This window comes from Gopherus evgoodei, chromosome 11 (genome assembly GCF_007399415.2).
Source record: "Gopherus evgoodei ecotype Sinaloan lineage chromosome 11, rGopEvg1_v1.p, whole genome shotgun sequence".
NCBI lineage: Eukaryota > Metazoa > Chordata > Testudines > Testudinidae > Gopherus > Gopherus evgoodei.
Window position 1 is genome coordinate 60,955,042 of NC_044332.1, and position 17,019 is coordinate 60,972,060.

Consider the following 17,019-nt stretch of genomic DNA (forward strand, 5'->3'; position numbering starts at 1 on the left):
TCAGAGCCAATACAGCCAAGTTTAGTACTGTGACTAACCTATTCCTGAGAGGATCACTTCAGTATGATGCCCTTCTATTGATGTAATCAAAATTAATAGGAAAAACTTGCCTTAAGCTTAATTGGTATATTTAATGCCTACATTTTTAAATTACTTGAACATTTTCTTAATTAAACTGGAACATTCAAAATCACACCACTTTTTATTTTATACTGTTTTCTTAATATTGCAATATTTCAAAGATAATTGCAAACAGTTTTGAAGGGATTTTTTAGATCCAGTGCTAAATACAACATGTTAGTTATGGTAAAGTAATAACACAGTAAAAATTATTTGAATTAGATATCACAAAGTCCAGAAATGATTTCACTAGAATGATCAAGAATAGCAATTGTTTCCCAGCTGTTTAGACCATAATCTCATTAAGGATTTATATTGGGTTCACTGACTATATCTTTAATATCTGCATGGACAGATGATGTTGGGGTTGTTAAGACAATTGGGGAAACTCCCATCTTCCATCACCATTGTCACAGGTCCAGAGACCTTAACCTGATGTTTCAGACTTATCTTGCCAATGAGACAGAGTAAAGAAATGGATCTGTTTGTCTTCCTGGTGATTTTAAGGAAAATGAAAACAGATGATATTTTTCAGTAAAGTCATTCTCTTTTACAGTATGTAATATTTGTGGGGTTTAATTTAAGAGGTAACTTCTGGCATGTTTCTAATCTTTGGACCGTGTAGAGTGATGGGTAAAACAAAAAATGAAAAAATGCCCAGAATATTCCTACACTTCTCTTGCTACCACACTGAATTAAACCACATTCATCAAACCAGGTTATATATTTATCTTCATAGCACAATACCACAACTGGGATGTGGGAGAGGATTGTTGTGAAGTTCAAGGTTTTGCAAAGGTTCATGAAATATTTTCAAGCATTTTGTCAACATTTTTTGAGTGTTGTCAAAAACAAAAGACTTGGAAAATACAAGAAACTACACCCACTCCTAGCTACCTCAAATTTCTGACTCCACCTCTTGGTCAATGCCCTGCCCCCAAAAGGCATGTCCATAATTTTTCCTCATAGTATAGGAGTCTCCCTCTCATGAAAGGAAAGTGTCCCATTCAGTCTGTGCCAGAGGTGGAAAAAGTGAGGCTAGAAAACACAAATCTAATAAGCTCCCTAATCAGATCGGACTCTCTCCCCATAGGAAAAAGAATCAGGGATGACAATGGGAGGCGGGTCAGAGGAAAAGTGGGGGAATTTTTTTAATGAAATGAATGAGTGCTTAGGGCTGGGCAGATGAGCAGTACTGTTGCCCTTCAGTCAGAGTGGTATGCTACTGTCAGAACGGAGAGGTCAGTAGGCCTGATTCCAATCTTAGACTGATTTTATGCCAATGTAACCCTATTGACCTCAGTGGAGTCACTCTTAATTTACATTGGTGTAACCAAGGAGAGAATTTAAGATTGTGAAAGAAAGTAGTTCCTTCAGTAAAAAGTATATAATTTCTAGTGGTCATGGTTGTATGCTGTGTTGGAACTGAACATGGTTCACATCATTTCAAGGCCATTTGAACATTGCGGGTTTAAAGTTATGCAGGAGACTAGAACAGCAATAATTTAGCATTCTGACAAGGCTTGGGGTCCATCCAAGTTGCTGGCAGATAAGAGTGCATCAATGCTTCTTAGCACTTTTCCCTCCAACAGATGCAAATAAAAGATTCCCAATACCCTTCCTTCCTCAAAGACAGTGGGGCGAGGAAGAGAGGAGTCCTCCCCTTGAAGAGCCAATGGGGAGTAAAGGAATTGTTTTGGGGTACATCCAGACTACCCGCCAGATCGTGATCGATCTATTGGGATCAATATATCGCGTCTCGTCTAGACACGATATATCTTAATTCCACCCTCTGGAACTCCACCAGGGCAAGAGGCGGAAGCGGAGTTGACGGGGTAGCCACGGCCGTCAATCTGATGCCGTGAGGACGGGAGGTAAGTCAAAATAAGATATATTGACTTCAGCTACACTATTCCGGTAGCTGAAGTTGCGTATCTTAAATTGACCCCCCCCCCACAGTGTAGACCAGCCCTTTGAAGGGAATGACCAAAGCCACTGGGGATTCTCCTTATTGCATCCAACACCACCTTCAGATTGTGTTGCCTGGAATGTGTCCTTGTTTTCCCCAACCAGAGATTGTCATCTACAGATGGAGCTTTCCTGTGTAGCTTCATTTACTTTAATAGAGCAATACCAATTTACACCAGCTCATCTGGCCAGTGTGTCCCTCTTGTGTGTGAGGGTGGAATTAAGATAGGAATGATGCTTTTGTACCAATCACCTTGCTGTGCTTCAAAGTTGTGTGTGAACTTTGAGGCTCCACACTGAGTTGGCATTAGAGGCGCCAAAGCGGATAGCACTGGACCATCAAACCGTTCAAGATTTGCCCATCAGTCCGTATCATTTATTTAAATCAAGATTTTGCTTCAAGTTATGTCTTCTAATATTATATTGTGGGTGCTAAATAATAAAAAGAATTGTGAAATTAATAATTATTACTTAAAGGAATTACAGCTTTTTCTTGTAACAATTAAGGGCCCAATCTGCAAACCCTAACTCATGGTAAAGCAGTTCATATTAATGAGAATACTTGTGCAAAGTCTGCTCCTGAAATTATTGATATCATCTGTGGGTTTTAGGCAGAACGTATTTTTTTGCTGCTAGGTGGAGTAAATGGAGTAGCTTGCTTACAGGTAACTGCTGGGTATCAATAGTTAACTATACCTTTGACAGAGGATTTTAATATCAGCATCTTGAATTTGAAAATGCTCATATTTCTTACGTTGCTGTTAATAACTGCTAAGGCTTAAGTTTTACCTTGTCATTTATGATTATATTCATATTTAAATGCAACAGTTTAATTCAGAAATGATTGAACGGATTTGATAAAACAGACTGTACAGTAGATGAAACGAAAGTTTCAATATACTGTATGTAGGAATTTTAAATTACCTTTAAATAATACACAAGGTAGGACATAGAAAATTCAACTGAAACAGATTATGAAGATACTTATCAATGCATGACTTCTTACATACTTTAGGAGATGAAGCCCAAGCTGCTATTCTGGAAAGCTTTCATGTCAGGACATTCAAGTGTCTTCTGCAAAGTTTCCAATGATGGTGTGGTGGGGAAGCTGCCCCACCCACCCCCATGTGAGAGGGGGCTAGAGTAGGTCAGGGAGACTGCGCAGGCCAGCAGCCAATCAGAGAAGGGCTTACAGAGAGCCAATTAGGGCTGTGATTGGAGACAGCCAATCAGGCTCAGATGGGCCATATATAAAGGCTGCCCAGAATCACAGCAGGCAATCTGTCCCAGATCTTCATGGGGGAGGGTCTGTCTCTGGAGCAGAAGACCAGCGCCAGGGATAGCAGTGCTGGGCAGGCTCCGGGGAGTGGAAGGGAACTCCAGCCGCTACCTGCCAGGATGCAGGCCCTGACGGAAGGGCCTAGCTGGTGCCAACGGGGCTAAGGGGAAGTGGCCCAGGGAAAGATGGACAAGGGGAGAGAAGGAGAGTGGGGAGGCTGCCACTAAAGGGTCCCTGGGTTGGGACCTAGAGTAGTGGCTGGGCCTGGGTCCCCCCTTGTACTGCACCTGGCCGCAGTAGGGGGCTGAAACAAACTGCAACCAGCCCTTGCAACAAGGGGATAGACTTTGAAGGTTGTGGTTGGTCACTGAGGCCAGTGCAAAGACTGTTGCTGATCCCTCTCCCCCCAGAAGGAGGTGAGGATGGACTAGGGGGCACTGCCAGAGGGCAGTGACCTGAAGAGGACACCGCCAAGTGGGGAGCAACGTGAGTCCAGACAGCTGTGAGGAACAGATGACTGATGGGACACCACCAGCAGAGGACACCCCACCAAGGACTGAGCTAATTCCCAGAGCAACCAGTGGGAGGCACTGTGGTGGTGAGTCCCAACCGCATCACAGATAGTTACAACAATGTCTTATCACAGGCTCTTCTCTCTTCCATTCTATTTCTGTAATTATTCTCTCTCTGTCACCCACCCACCCACATTTCCCAACAAGGCCAAATCCTCTCCATGTTTAAATATTATAGATTCATAGATTACAAGGCCACAAGGGGCCAGTTTGATCATCTAGACTGACCTCCTGTACAACAGAAGCCACAGAACTTCCCCAAAATAATTCCTAGACCAGATCTTTTAGAAAAACTCCAACATTGAATTAAAAATGGTCAATGATGGAGAATCCACCACACCCTTGGTAAGTTGTTCCAATGGTTAATTACTTTCACCACTAAAACTTTATGCTTTCTTTCAAGTCTGAATTTATCTAGCTTCAACTTCCATCCATTGGATTGCGTTATTCTGTTCTCCTCTAGATTGAAGAGACTATTATTAAATATTTGTTCCCAAGAAGCTACTTAGACACCGTAATCAAGTCACCCATTAACATTCTCTTTGTTAAGCTAAAAAGATTGAGCTCTTTGAGTTTATCACTATAAGGCATGGTTTCTAATCCTGTAATCATTTTTGCGGCTCTTCTCTGAATGCTTTCTAATTTATCAATATTCTTGAATTGTGGGCACCAGAACTGGACAGAGTATTTCCACAACAAACACACCAGTGCCAAATATAGAGGTAAAATAACCTTTCTCCTCCTCCTCGAGATTCCCCTGTTTATGCATTACAGGCTCGCATTAGTTCTTTTAGCTATAGCGTCACACTGGGAGCTCACATTCGGCTGATTATTCACTACAACCCCCAAATCTTTTTCAGAGTCACTGCTTCCCAGGATAGAGTCCCCCATCCTCTAAGTGTGGCCTACATTCTTTATTCCTGGCTATATACATTTACATTTAGCCATATAAAAATGCACACTGTTTGCTTGCATCCATTTTACTAAGTGATCCAGGATAGTTATGAATCAGTACGCTGTTCTCCTCATTACTTATTACTCCCCCAACTTTTATGCTTTCTGCAAACTTAATCAGTGATAACTTTATGTTTTCCTCCAGCTAATTAATACAAAGATTAAATAACATAGGACCAAAAACTGATCCCTGCTCACCCGCTCAATCACTATTCCCTTTTTACAATTAAATGCTGAGATCCGTCAGTTAGCCAGTGTTTAAGCCATTTCATGTATGCCATGTTGTTTTGATATCTTTCTAGGTTTTTTAATCAAAATGCTGTATGCTACCAAGTCAAGCACCTTAAAGAATTCTAAATATATTTCATCAACACTATGACTTTTATCAAGCAAATACCTTGTAATCTATGTTTGTAAGAGTCCATGTTACAGCTCTTGAACAAAAAAGATCAGTGGAGTCTCCATATGGTGGGATAGCCTGAGCAGACTATACCACCTTTAGGTGAGTCAGATGCAGTATTATCTAGTGCTGGTCAGAGAAACTTGAACAGAGCTATATTTCATAAGTGTACAGGATTCTGTCTAAACTGAAATGCTTCACAAAATCTGGCCAATATATCCAGAATTTCTTTTTTTTTTTTGTTTCTATTTTTCTCCTTTTGAAATGACTTTTCATCTCACATTTTAAATTTTGTATTGATATATTAGAATATAATAAAAAAATTCAAAAACTGTTTTGATTTTGTTGAAACAAAATATTTCAGATGGCCCAAAGTGAAAGTGTTTGGCAGTTTTCCTTCACAGAGAATTTTGAAATTTTCAGTTTTCACTCCAGTTTGGAATGAAACCAAACTTTGAAAACTCAAAATCCTTCCCAAAACAGAACTTTTGTCCTCAGCACAGCTTTAGTGTTCTCTTTATCTTTTTTCTCTTGCAAATTGGCTTTGGGCACAGTTTCAGAAGGCAATTTTGCCTTCCTCCACCATCTGTTATGGTCACCAGCCTCCATTATAGACCTCCTTGTGCGAGAGACAGCAAAGATAGCATAACTCTAGGATACAGGGGAATAAGGGTGGCTTTATGCTACATGTCCATCATTTGGATTCTGATCCAGCTTGGGGCTGATGCAATACCCAGCAGAAATTAGAACAGTCTTTCCTGGGTTGCCTATGTGCCATGTTGCAGTCCAGAGTAGCCCAGAATCACTGTAGTGCTGTGTGGACTTTCCCTTCTATCTGTGATGTGTCCCTTCTCATCCATAGTCCTGCCACCTCTTCCAGCATGTCCCCTGCTCCACGGACTGGGAGGGGGTTGCATATAGTTGCATACAGTCAACCTACACTGCTCCTGGCTGGCAGAATTCTTATTGTATAGGTTTACAGCCCACATATGTTGGGGTGGCATATAGGGGCCAGAATTGGAGCCAGACCCTCTGGTCTGAAACAATGGCCACACATTGTTATGCCCACAGTATACGAATGGTTTACGTTACTGCTGTACTGATATAAGCATAAGTGGAAGAGATTCTGCTGCCTTCATTACTCTGATTTTTGACTTAGTTTTTGTTTCCTCTTCTTCATCGATCCTTTATACAGAGAAACAACGTTGGAGCTTGGAGTTCTCAGGAATACCCACTCCTTTTCTCCTTGTTAATTATGTAGTTGAGCTTTAGTTTGATGTTGTTTGATGTTGTTGCTGCAAACATTCTGATAAAACTTGAGGAGCTTTAGAGCTTGAAGGTTGAAGCAACCAGCTTTTCTCATAGTTTGTGTGTCACTGCCCTACTGAGTCTTATAGCTTAGTAGCTTATTGTTGCAAGTTAATATAGCATGATGAAAAACTTTTCACTGATCACCATTTTAAGATCTTCCACAGTACCCCTGCACACAAACAACTGTAAACATACAGGTAGATTTTCACAACAGCATTGGATTTTACTGAGCAAAACCATTCTTTATTAATGCTATGATAAAATACTATAAAAGCTTCAGACAATAGGAAAGAAAAGACTGACCACACAGGAAAATTTGTTACCTGGAATGCTGAATATTATTGACGATGTTCGTCATTCTACATGATAATTTACCTTTTTGAATTTGCAATAATTATTTAACTCACTGGAAAATAGTTATGAATTTATAAATTGCATGAGTGACTCACAATAGAAAAGCCTAAATGAAAACTATTGCCCTAAAGGGTAAAACCACTATGATTTCTCTTTTGTTGGGGAAAGGGGGGGTGGAAATTAAGATTCTTCTCACATCCTCTGCTTTCTTCTCTAATCACAATGCAGGCACTATCAGTGAACGTAGAATCTTTGTATTATTTCCAAGTTTCCTCTATTGTCAGTCACTGTGACAAAGTGCAGGACAATCTGACACAATGATGAATCACTCTAGACATTGAGTTTTCACATGGCTGTCAAATGATCTCAGTAGGCTGTGTCACCTGAAAATGCCAAAAGACTAAAACCGTGTTTTGCTTTAGAACAAAGGCAGAGTTTGCTATAAACCCCATGGATTCAGAAGAGAGCCAAAAAGGCCAATTCTGATCTCTCTCTTACCCTGTGTAAATCAGTGGAATTACACCAGTGTGAATTAAGTCAGAATCAGGCCCTTTGGATTTAATAAATGCTAAACATATAATACAAGAATTTATTGTTTTAGTTTTTAAATTCCTTCATATCACAATTTTTTATTACAATTATTATTAAATCCCCATTTCATGATGTAACACTTACCAAATTGAAGGGTATTCTATTCTAATTGGTTTTGGTTTCATATATAAAATTGAGGTTTCTTTGTGTTTTCCAGCATGGCAAGTTCTCCAGCAAGCTTTTCATTTCCCCTGTGGAACAGGTAAGATGTAACAGAACTGATGATAACTGATTGATATATAGTCAAATGCAAATATGCTTGTTTAAATACAAGCCTTAGTTTCATGTAGATTCCATTGTTGATGCTACTGTAACTCCAGCTCATTTTCCCCATGAAAATGTTGTGTTCTCCCAGATTATTATTCACAAAGGCAGCTTTTTGAGTTATTTCTGCCCCTGCACAATATTCATGATAGCAATTTGATACTGTAGCAGTTTCAAGGTTATCAAGTGATTGAAAATCCTACTGCTTACTTCAAGGTGTAACATATAAAACTGTACTGCCATCCATTATCACAGTATAATAGTTTTTCTTAATGCCTTTCATGAACTGCTGATTTAGAAGTGTAAGCTAACTTCAGAAAGGGCTTATAGTTTCAGACTTTTTAGGCACTGTATATGGGATGCAGCCCCTTGATTTTGTATGACTGTATATACTATTTAAGCAAGCAATATTTAATCTTTCCCACAGACATTGATACATCAGCTGCAGAAGAAAGACATTATGCTATATTTATAATGAGAAACAAAGAAGTAATTATTTATCTAATATGTTGAAAGGCTAATGCTAGTTTGATATGAATCTCATCATAAGAATTGGACACTCAGATCTTAGAGATTAACATTATACCAAGAAGCAGCTACTAAGCCATAAGATACAGTAGAGTGTGCTAACTGATAAATGTAAGTGAGGACTTTGAAGAAATAACCATCATTTCTCAATCCGTTTTTGAGGCTCCCAACCACCCACTGAATTTCAGTTTCAGATGTAATTTGGGTAGTCTCTGATTGGCGAATAGTGTTGCTTGATTGAGTTTACATGGTGGCATCTGCTTAAGTAACAGATGTCTGTGCCACTAAGGTGCTATGTTCTCACTTTTTATATATGGGGAAATTGCTTCTAAAAGAGATTTTATTGTCTTTATGCAAATGAAAATACAATATTCTATCCTTAAAGGATCCTCATTATAACAGAATCTTAAATAATCATAAATGCATGTGCAACCTCATAAAATCTTTTGCTATTTTGGATATTAAGAAAGTTCCTTATGCACTGTCAGTTGTGCATGAAATGAGTTCTTATTTTAACTACCGGTATAAAGATATTAGCTCTTCTTCAGTGAAGCCCCATTGGCTTTCTAAACAAATAGTGCACAATAGTTGTTTGTGCCAAAGGTTTTCAAGTAAGAATTTCACATTCAGTTTCTTACACAGTATTGATGGGCAAGAGAGAGCTCTATATTTATTCAGGGGAAATAGAGTAAATATACACCTCTACCCCAATATAACGCTGTCCTTGGGTGCCAAAAAAGGTGAAACTGCATTATAGGTGAAACTGCATTATGTCGAACTTGCTTTGATCCACCAGAGTGCGCAGCCCCACCCCACCCTATAGCACTGCTTTACCACGTTATATCTGAATTTGTGTTATACCAAGTTGCGTTATATTGGGGTAAAGGTGTAAATATATTCTTTGTTTTCTTCCCTACAGTATTACAGTAGCAATGTGCTTTGGTAAAGAAGTGTGTTGCCTTTTTAAGGATTTGTTTTTCTGACCTATACTAACTGAGGTTCAGAGTACAGGGAGAGCAGCTTTCCTAGAAGATGTATACTTCTCCACAGATGCTGACTTTAGTTAATCTGTAACTGATAGAAATGTGGCTGGGAAGAAAAGTGGTGTCACGGTTAAAGCATAAGACTGAGTATCAAGAGAGTGGGTTTCTATTCCTATATTAATCACACATACCCTTTGTGACTGTGGGTATGTCTATACCAGCTTAAAAGATCCATGGCACAGCTGTGGCTGGCCCAGGTCAGCTGACTTGGGCTTGCAGGGCTCGGGCTGTGGTGCTAAAAATCGTTGTGTGGACATTTGGGATTGGGCTGGAGCTTGAGCTCTGGAACCTAGGCCCTTGTGGGGTCCCAGACCTTATTGCTGTATAGACATACTCTGTGAACCAAGCACACAAAGCCAAACTTTGCCTGGCCTTTCTGTAAGCTTGCAATGATGGGGAGGGCACAGGGCACCTTCTCCGTTTGTCTGGATTGTGTGAGGGCTCTGCCCTGGGGTGTAGTAAGATACTAGCAGCTCCTATCCTAGAAAGGACAGAGAAAGTCACTTGACACTGACTGAGCTATTCTGGTGCTAAAGTGAGAGAGAAGACCTAGCTGTCACTCTTGAATACATCTAAATGATCAAATCTTGTTTAACTTTCTTTCCCTATTTTCAGAGGGGTAGCCGTGTTAGTCTGGATCTGTAAAAGCAGCAAAGAATTTTGTGGCACCTTATAGACTAACAGACGTTTTGGAGCATGAGCTTTCGTGGGTGAATACCCACTTCGTCAGATGCATGCATCTGACGAGTGGGTATTCACCCACGAAAACTCATGCTCCAAAACGTCTGTTAGTCTATAAGGTGCCAAAGGATTCTTTGCTGCTTTCCCTATTTTGAATTTTGCTCCTGCCTCCATGGTTTTAAGTTTTTGCTTTTATGGTTTTAAGTATCTGGTCACACTTTACCTTTTAGAAGACAGAAGCAAAATAGGCTTTAAACACCTCAGCCCTCTTGATGTCCTTCATTATTAGCTCTCCTTCCCTGCTAAGTTGAGGGCCTACGCTTTTTTTGTATTTGTCCTGCTCCCAGTGTATCTGTAGAACCTTCCCTTATTGCCTTTTATGGACCGTGCTAGGTGTAACCTATTTTGTCTTAGACTATGTCCATACCGTACTTTCATCAGTAAAACTTTTGTCGGTCAGAGGTGTGAAAAAAAACACCCCCCTGACAAAAGTTTTTTACCGACAAAAAGTGCCAGTCTGGACACCACTATGTTGGCGGGAGACGCTCTCCCGCCAACAAAGCTACCACTCCTCACTGTGGGTGGTTTTATTTTGTCGGCAGGAGAGCTCTGTCTTGCCGACAAAGCGGCTACACAGGAGACCTTCAGCGACAGGCTGTAGTGGCACAGCTGTGCAGCTGTAAGGTACGCAGTGTGGACACAGGCTTAGCCTATATGTTTTGTCCCTACGTCTGTGCTATTTCCTTTGTACTCATCCTTGCAATATTTTTGATTCCACATTTTGCAGTATTCCTTTTGATTTGCAGATGATTAAGAGATCCTGATGGATCCACAGAGGCCTCTTATTATTCTTCTGTCTTGCCTTCACAGCAGGATAGTTTACTATTGTGCTTTTAATATTGTCCCTTTGAGAAAGTGCCAGCTCTCCTGAACTTCTTTTCCTCTTAGATTTCCTTCCCAAGGGACCGAACCTACCACTCCTCTGAGTTTGTTAAAGTCTGCTCTTTTAGAAGTCCATTTTCCTTATTCTGCTGCTCTCTTTCCTTCCTTTTCATGATCATTTTCAGCTAAATTTCCTTCAGTCTTCAGAATCACAACCAATTCCTGAGTCAGTCAGAATCAAATCTCAAATTGCTGCCCTCATTGGTTACTTCCTCCATGTTCTGAAACAAAGTTATCCCAAATGCTGTTCAAGAACTTATTGAACATATGTTTTGCTGTATTACTTTTCCAACATATGTCTGGGTAGTTAAAGTCCTCCACTATTACCAGGTCTTGTATTTTGGATATTTTAGAAACGCATCATCCATCTCCTTCACCTGATTTGAGAATAGACCCTTACCATGACATCACCCCTGTTTTCCCCCTTTTATCTTCACTCAGAGATTTTCAAATGGTCTGCTGACACCTCTTTCTGGATCCCAGAACAAGTGTATAATTCTTGATGTATAATGTATAATATTTCCTCCTTTTCCCCCCGCCTGTCTTTCATGAATTACAGTCATGAGATTTATCCCACCAAGTCTCTGTGATGTCAATTAAGTCATAATGTAGTTTATGTACTAATACTTCCATTTCTTTCCCATACACCTATCATTTGTGTATAAACAGCTAAGATGTTGCTCAGATTCACGCACTGTTATCCCTCTTGTTGCTTTTATGATCCTATTATAATTTACCATGTCCCTCAGTTAAAGGCACCTTTTTTATACCTACTGGTGGCCTTTTGTCACTTACCCTCTTTGAACCTACTCTGAAGCCCTTTTCACTAAGTTGGAGGTGTGAAGATGCTTTTCCCCCTGTTAGTCAGGTGGACCTCATCTCTTCCTAGCAGTCATCCTTCCCAGCACCCTGCCCAACCTGGCCAGTCAAAGCAGAGCTGACATAACTGAACTGAACCAGGTAGCTGCATTTGGAGTGGTAGAGCAGTTCTCTCTGGACTGGAGCAGACCTGCAGAGGAGAGCCATCTTTGGATACCACTTGACTACCACTGAGATTAGCATGACCTATGCTTTAGATGGCTGAGGACTGTGGTGAGACAGAGCTCTGGAACTCCATAAATTGGCTGTTTATTATTTGGGTCAAGAGGATTGACCAAACTTCTGATGTGCTGCTTTGGCTTACTCATTTTCTAATATGCAAATATCTAATGGTATTTTGTGCATCTTCTTACTGTTTTCCCCAAAACAACAACAAAATACTCCTGTTTCATTTTCCTGAAGAACTCTGAGCGCTTGTGAGTGGGGGAAAAGCCTCCTGGAAAGATGATTAAGGAGGTTATATTTTAATTTCCCAGAGCCAGAAGTAGGAGACTGGCTCTGGGTGGAGACTCAAGCCATAGTTTTAATTTAGAAAAGGACCCTAGCTGGATTGAGCCCAGACCTTGTTGTGCCATTGCCACCTGGAGGAAGGGTTACATTTTAATTTCACAAAAGTGGTATTAATGTGAGCAGAGAACAATTTGATTCACAGCTCTTTCACACAATCTGTGCAGGTAGTCATGTGCCTTCTGGTGTGGACCAGGATGTAGACAGTCTGGCCTAGTAGTCAGAGCAGGAGTCAGGTCTAGTGGGTGGGGCAGGCATCCAGGTTGGGGAACGAAGCCAAGGGTCAGCCCCAGAGATAACTGCTAGCTACAAGAGCCAGGGCTCAAGCCAGAGTCAGAACCAAGAATTGAAGCTGATAGTCAGAGCTGCATACCAGATGCCGATGCCAAAGGTCAAGCCAGAGTCAGTGTCAGAAGCTGGAGGTTGGGGTTGAATCCAAAACTAATAACTGATGATTGGAGGCAAGGCATAAGGACAGCAGGACAGGCAAGGATCAAGCATAGGGTGGGAGCATGGTGGGAACAGGAGCAAAGGTGTGGTAAGGCAGGAGCAGAGTAGGAATCAGCATCAGGATTGGGTGCAGGAGTCAGGCACTAATAGGGTGTCATAAACAGATAGCTAAGGGTTAATGTCTCTTACACCTGGAAAGAAGTACCTGAAACACCTGACCAAAGGACCAATCAGGAAACCAGACTTTTTCAAATCTGGGTGGAAGGAAGTTTGTGTAAGAGTCCTTTGTTCTTGGTTCTTCTGTCTGTCTCTCTCTCGGCTATGAGAGGATTTCTGTTTCCTGCTTTCTAATCTTCTGTTTCCAAGTTGTAAGTACAAATATAGTAAGGCAGTAAGGTTTCTATTATTTTCTTTTGTATTTACCTGGGTATAGTTGCTGGAATGTTTTAAATTGTATTCTTTTTGAATAAGGCTGTTTATTCATATTTCTTTTAAGCAAATGACCCTGTATTTGTCACCTTGATACAGAAAGACCATTTTTATGTATTTTTCTTTCTTTTTATATAAAGCTTTCTTTTTAAGACCTGTTGGAGTTTTTCTTTAGTGGGAAACTCCAGGGAATTGAGTCTGTGCTCACCAGGGAATTGGTGGGAGGAAGAAGTCAGGGGGAAATCTGTGTGTGTTAGATTTACTAGCCTGACTTTGCATTCCCTCTGGGTGAGGGGGAAAGAGAGATTAGCTCTCGGTACTTCTGTTTTCCAAGGCTGGAAACGGGGAGGGTGGAATCCCTCTGTTTAGATTCATGGAGCTTGCTTCTGTGTGTCTCTCCAGGAACACCTGGAGAGGGGAAGGGAAAAGGTTTATTTCCCTTTGTTGTGAGACTCAAGGGATTTGGTCTTGGGGTCCCCAGGGAAGGTTTGGGGGGACCAGAGTGCCCCAAAACACTCTAAATTTTTGGGTGGTGGCAGCTTTACCAGGTCCAAGCTGGTAACTAAGCTTGGAGGTTTTCATGCTAACCCCCATATTTTGGACGCTAAGGTCCAAATCTGGGACTAAGTTTATGATACAGGGCCCAATGCTGCCACAATAAGAAATCACCCTGTTTCTCAGACAAACTTCCTGTGCCTCCTTCTAGCTTACACAGTGTGGTTGGAACAACTGGTGGAGCTGGGTGATCCTCCAGATAGGGCTCTCATATGTGTGCCTTGGCTGAAGCTATAGTCCTACTAGCTTCTTGGCCCACCAGATTTCACCAGACATTGGGTGGAGGCCAGGATACAGCAGCAGTCTGGGGATTCCCAGGTCTATGGTTCAAGATCTGGAACGTCACATCTTTTATTCCCTCTGTGCTTAACAGTGAGTAAAGTTATAAAGGACTTATAGCATGGTCTCTAACTTCTTTCAGAAGGCAGAATCCAGTGCATGCAGCAGCTAGGGCATGGCCTTGTGGTTTTTTAAATATTTTGCATTTTGGAAAAATAAATCCAAGTATTGAGTGTGAAAGAGGGGTGAGTAGAAATATGATTCTTGATCCTCTTCTGTCAAGACGTGGTTCTTTAGGGAAAATGAAGCTTGCCACTGGTTTAAAGTTCCAATGGGAAATCTATTTTGGGTTGATATACAGGTATTAAACCCTCCAAACTATATTTATTTGCACATTTATTCAGTAAGTTAAGTAAGATGGTAGCTGAGATGCAATGAATTGTCAACCCGCTGGCAGCAACATTAATAATAGAGGAGTGTGCTTTATTCTACTGTTTTCATTCACATCTGCTTCACAAACATTATCAAGATAATCACTTTCCTCCAGCAGCTGCTTTGCTTTAGCTCACAAAAATAATTCAAGTGTAATGCACCTTGTCTAAGTTAATTCCAAATACGTCTCAAATAAAACAAAATGTGCATGGTGCATATTTTGACCCACTGCACTACATCAAAGATACAAAGCGACTGGAATAAAGTTGGGCAAAAATCATCATTTGCTCAATAACGTTTCTGAACAGCAGTAGCTTGAGTTTGCTATTTTCTTTATATATGAATAAATATCAAACTACAAACTAAATTGTAGCTTGTTAGGTCCTCAAACATCTTGTATGATAAGAGGCAAAGAATGTTATGTGAAATTGATATATCTTATGAAAGTATTGCCCATTAGAGGAGGAGTCATAATATGGTGGTATGATCATAGTCCAAGAAGCTTACTTCTCAGGTACCTGTAGTTCTTCAAGGAGACTGTCTGTATGGAGCCATACTTCTGAGATGACTCATTCCCCAATGAGTAAATTTGGGCCCCTCTGACTATCGGTATCTGTTGGGGCTCTACACATGCTCCCTAGTGCATCCAAACATCTGGAGCAAGAATACTTACAAGCACACAGACTCAAATGCCCCTCAGTTCCTTTCCTGAAAATAGACACAAGCAGAAGTTTCTTAAGAGTGAAAAGGGGGTAGGACATGTGGAGTTATCTGATAAGCCACCCTAGGCAGAACTACTCATTTATTGTAACAAATAATTTATTTTTTCTTTGTTGTTGATAAATTGTATTATCAATTACTTGACCACACTTTGGTATTCTTTATATGATGGTTTTACAAGTTACACATCACTAAAATCCAACCAATCAGTTTGTCTCAGTTCCCTATCTTGTTGCTCTATTCCTTCCTTATCTTTGTCTTAGATACTAGCATTGCAGGTACTGGTCTGCGAAGGCACTTCCCTAAGCTTATCCTAAGACATAGAATGAATGTATTTTGACTTTGACACGTTTCCTATCTGCTAATGCCAAATGCTTAAATGTAAGGAATCATGGGACACTTGGCCTAAACTGGCCTATACCATAATCCTCTTCACTTATGCTATCTTACTATTACAATATTTGTGCTTACCGTTTTTGGTGCTTAATGCAATGTATATGGTGTGGTTAATGAATATTAATTAATGAGATTATATATACTAACCAGCAAATATTAGTCAACATCATGAATAATCTGCAAAAAGGCCACAATTTTTCCAAGATTTGTCCACTCTAACAGTATAAATGTAGAAGACCTTTAGGTAGCCATCTGTTTCACGATGAGACTCCATGTTTATTAGATTTTACTTATGTTCCCTATATTTTTTGTATTATTTAGCTGGTGTGTTTGTCAGTAATATTGGCAGCTCCTGTACGATGTGTTGCTCAGATAGAAATCTAATGCTTCAAAATGCTAGCATGACTTCACTCCACTGAGGAAACAATGGATTTGATTGCAGAATTATTAGCATATTTTTTTCAACAACATGCAGTTTTCTTGGGAGAACATATGTTGGGATGACACTAACACATATCAAAACAGAAATATAGTGGCATGTAGAACAGAATGAAGTCTTCTTCTTTCCAGCATGACAAAGATCACACTGGCTACCATTTGTCTGTTGCTGGCAGGTGTCCCATATGATATCTGGTGGCTAAAATTTAGTTTAATCTAATTTGGATTATAAAAGGTAAAGATTATTTTTAGGACTGCCCATGTTTGGAAACATACCTAACCAAGCAAATTTGACCAGTAAAATCTAGCCCAGTTATGAGTAAGATTTAATTAGAACGTCAGTCAAGAAACAAGAATAATAAAGAATGACTATTCAGAAATGTTGACCACCTTGTTAAATTCTATAGGTACCAGAAACAACCCTGCTACTCCCTGAAAGAAAGCCATCTATATGTAACATATGCAGATTTGCAGGATATCACTCTTGAGGATATGCCATAGAATATACTTTTTGAAGTCTGTCCTCAGGTTACCCCCACAATCTTGGATCGTCTCAGAATTTTGAGTTTCTTAGACAAAAACATCACTGGGAACCTACCTATATACCAGAAATAGCAATTTCTGCTACTGCTTGACTCAAAACTTGCATGTATGGAAGCAGTGAATTACCTAGCAGCGTGGACACTAGAAAAATCAGCTGTCCGTTGGGTGCTTTTGACTTCTGTGATGCAAGAAAAATTGGATTTTTGCTGTCTGAGTTTAGTATGTAAAGAATCATGGCTGGTTTGACACGTTGGCATAGAAACAATGTAGGAACCAAGGAAAAAAACAGAAAAAAAAAAGCTTACAAAAGAATATTGGCTCATGAGGAACATACTGTATTATTTATCTGAACCATTGATTTTAAAAAAGAATGATTCACTATGG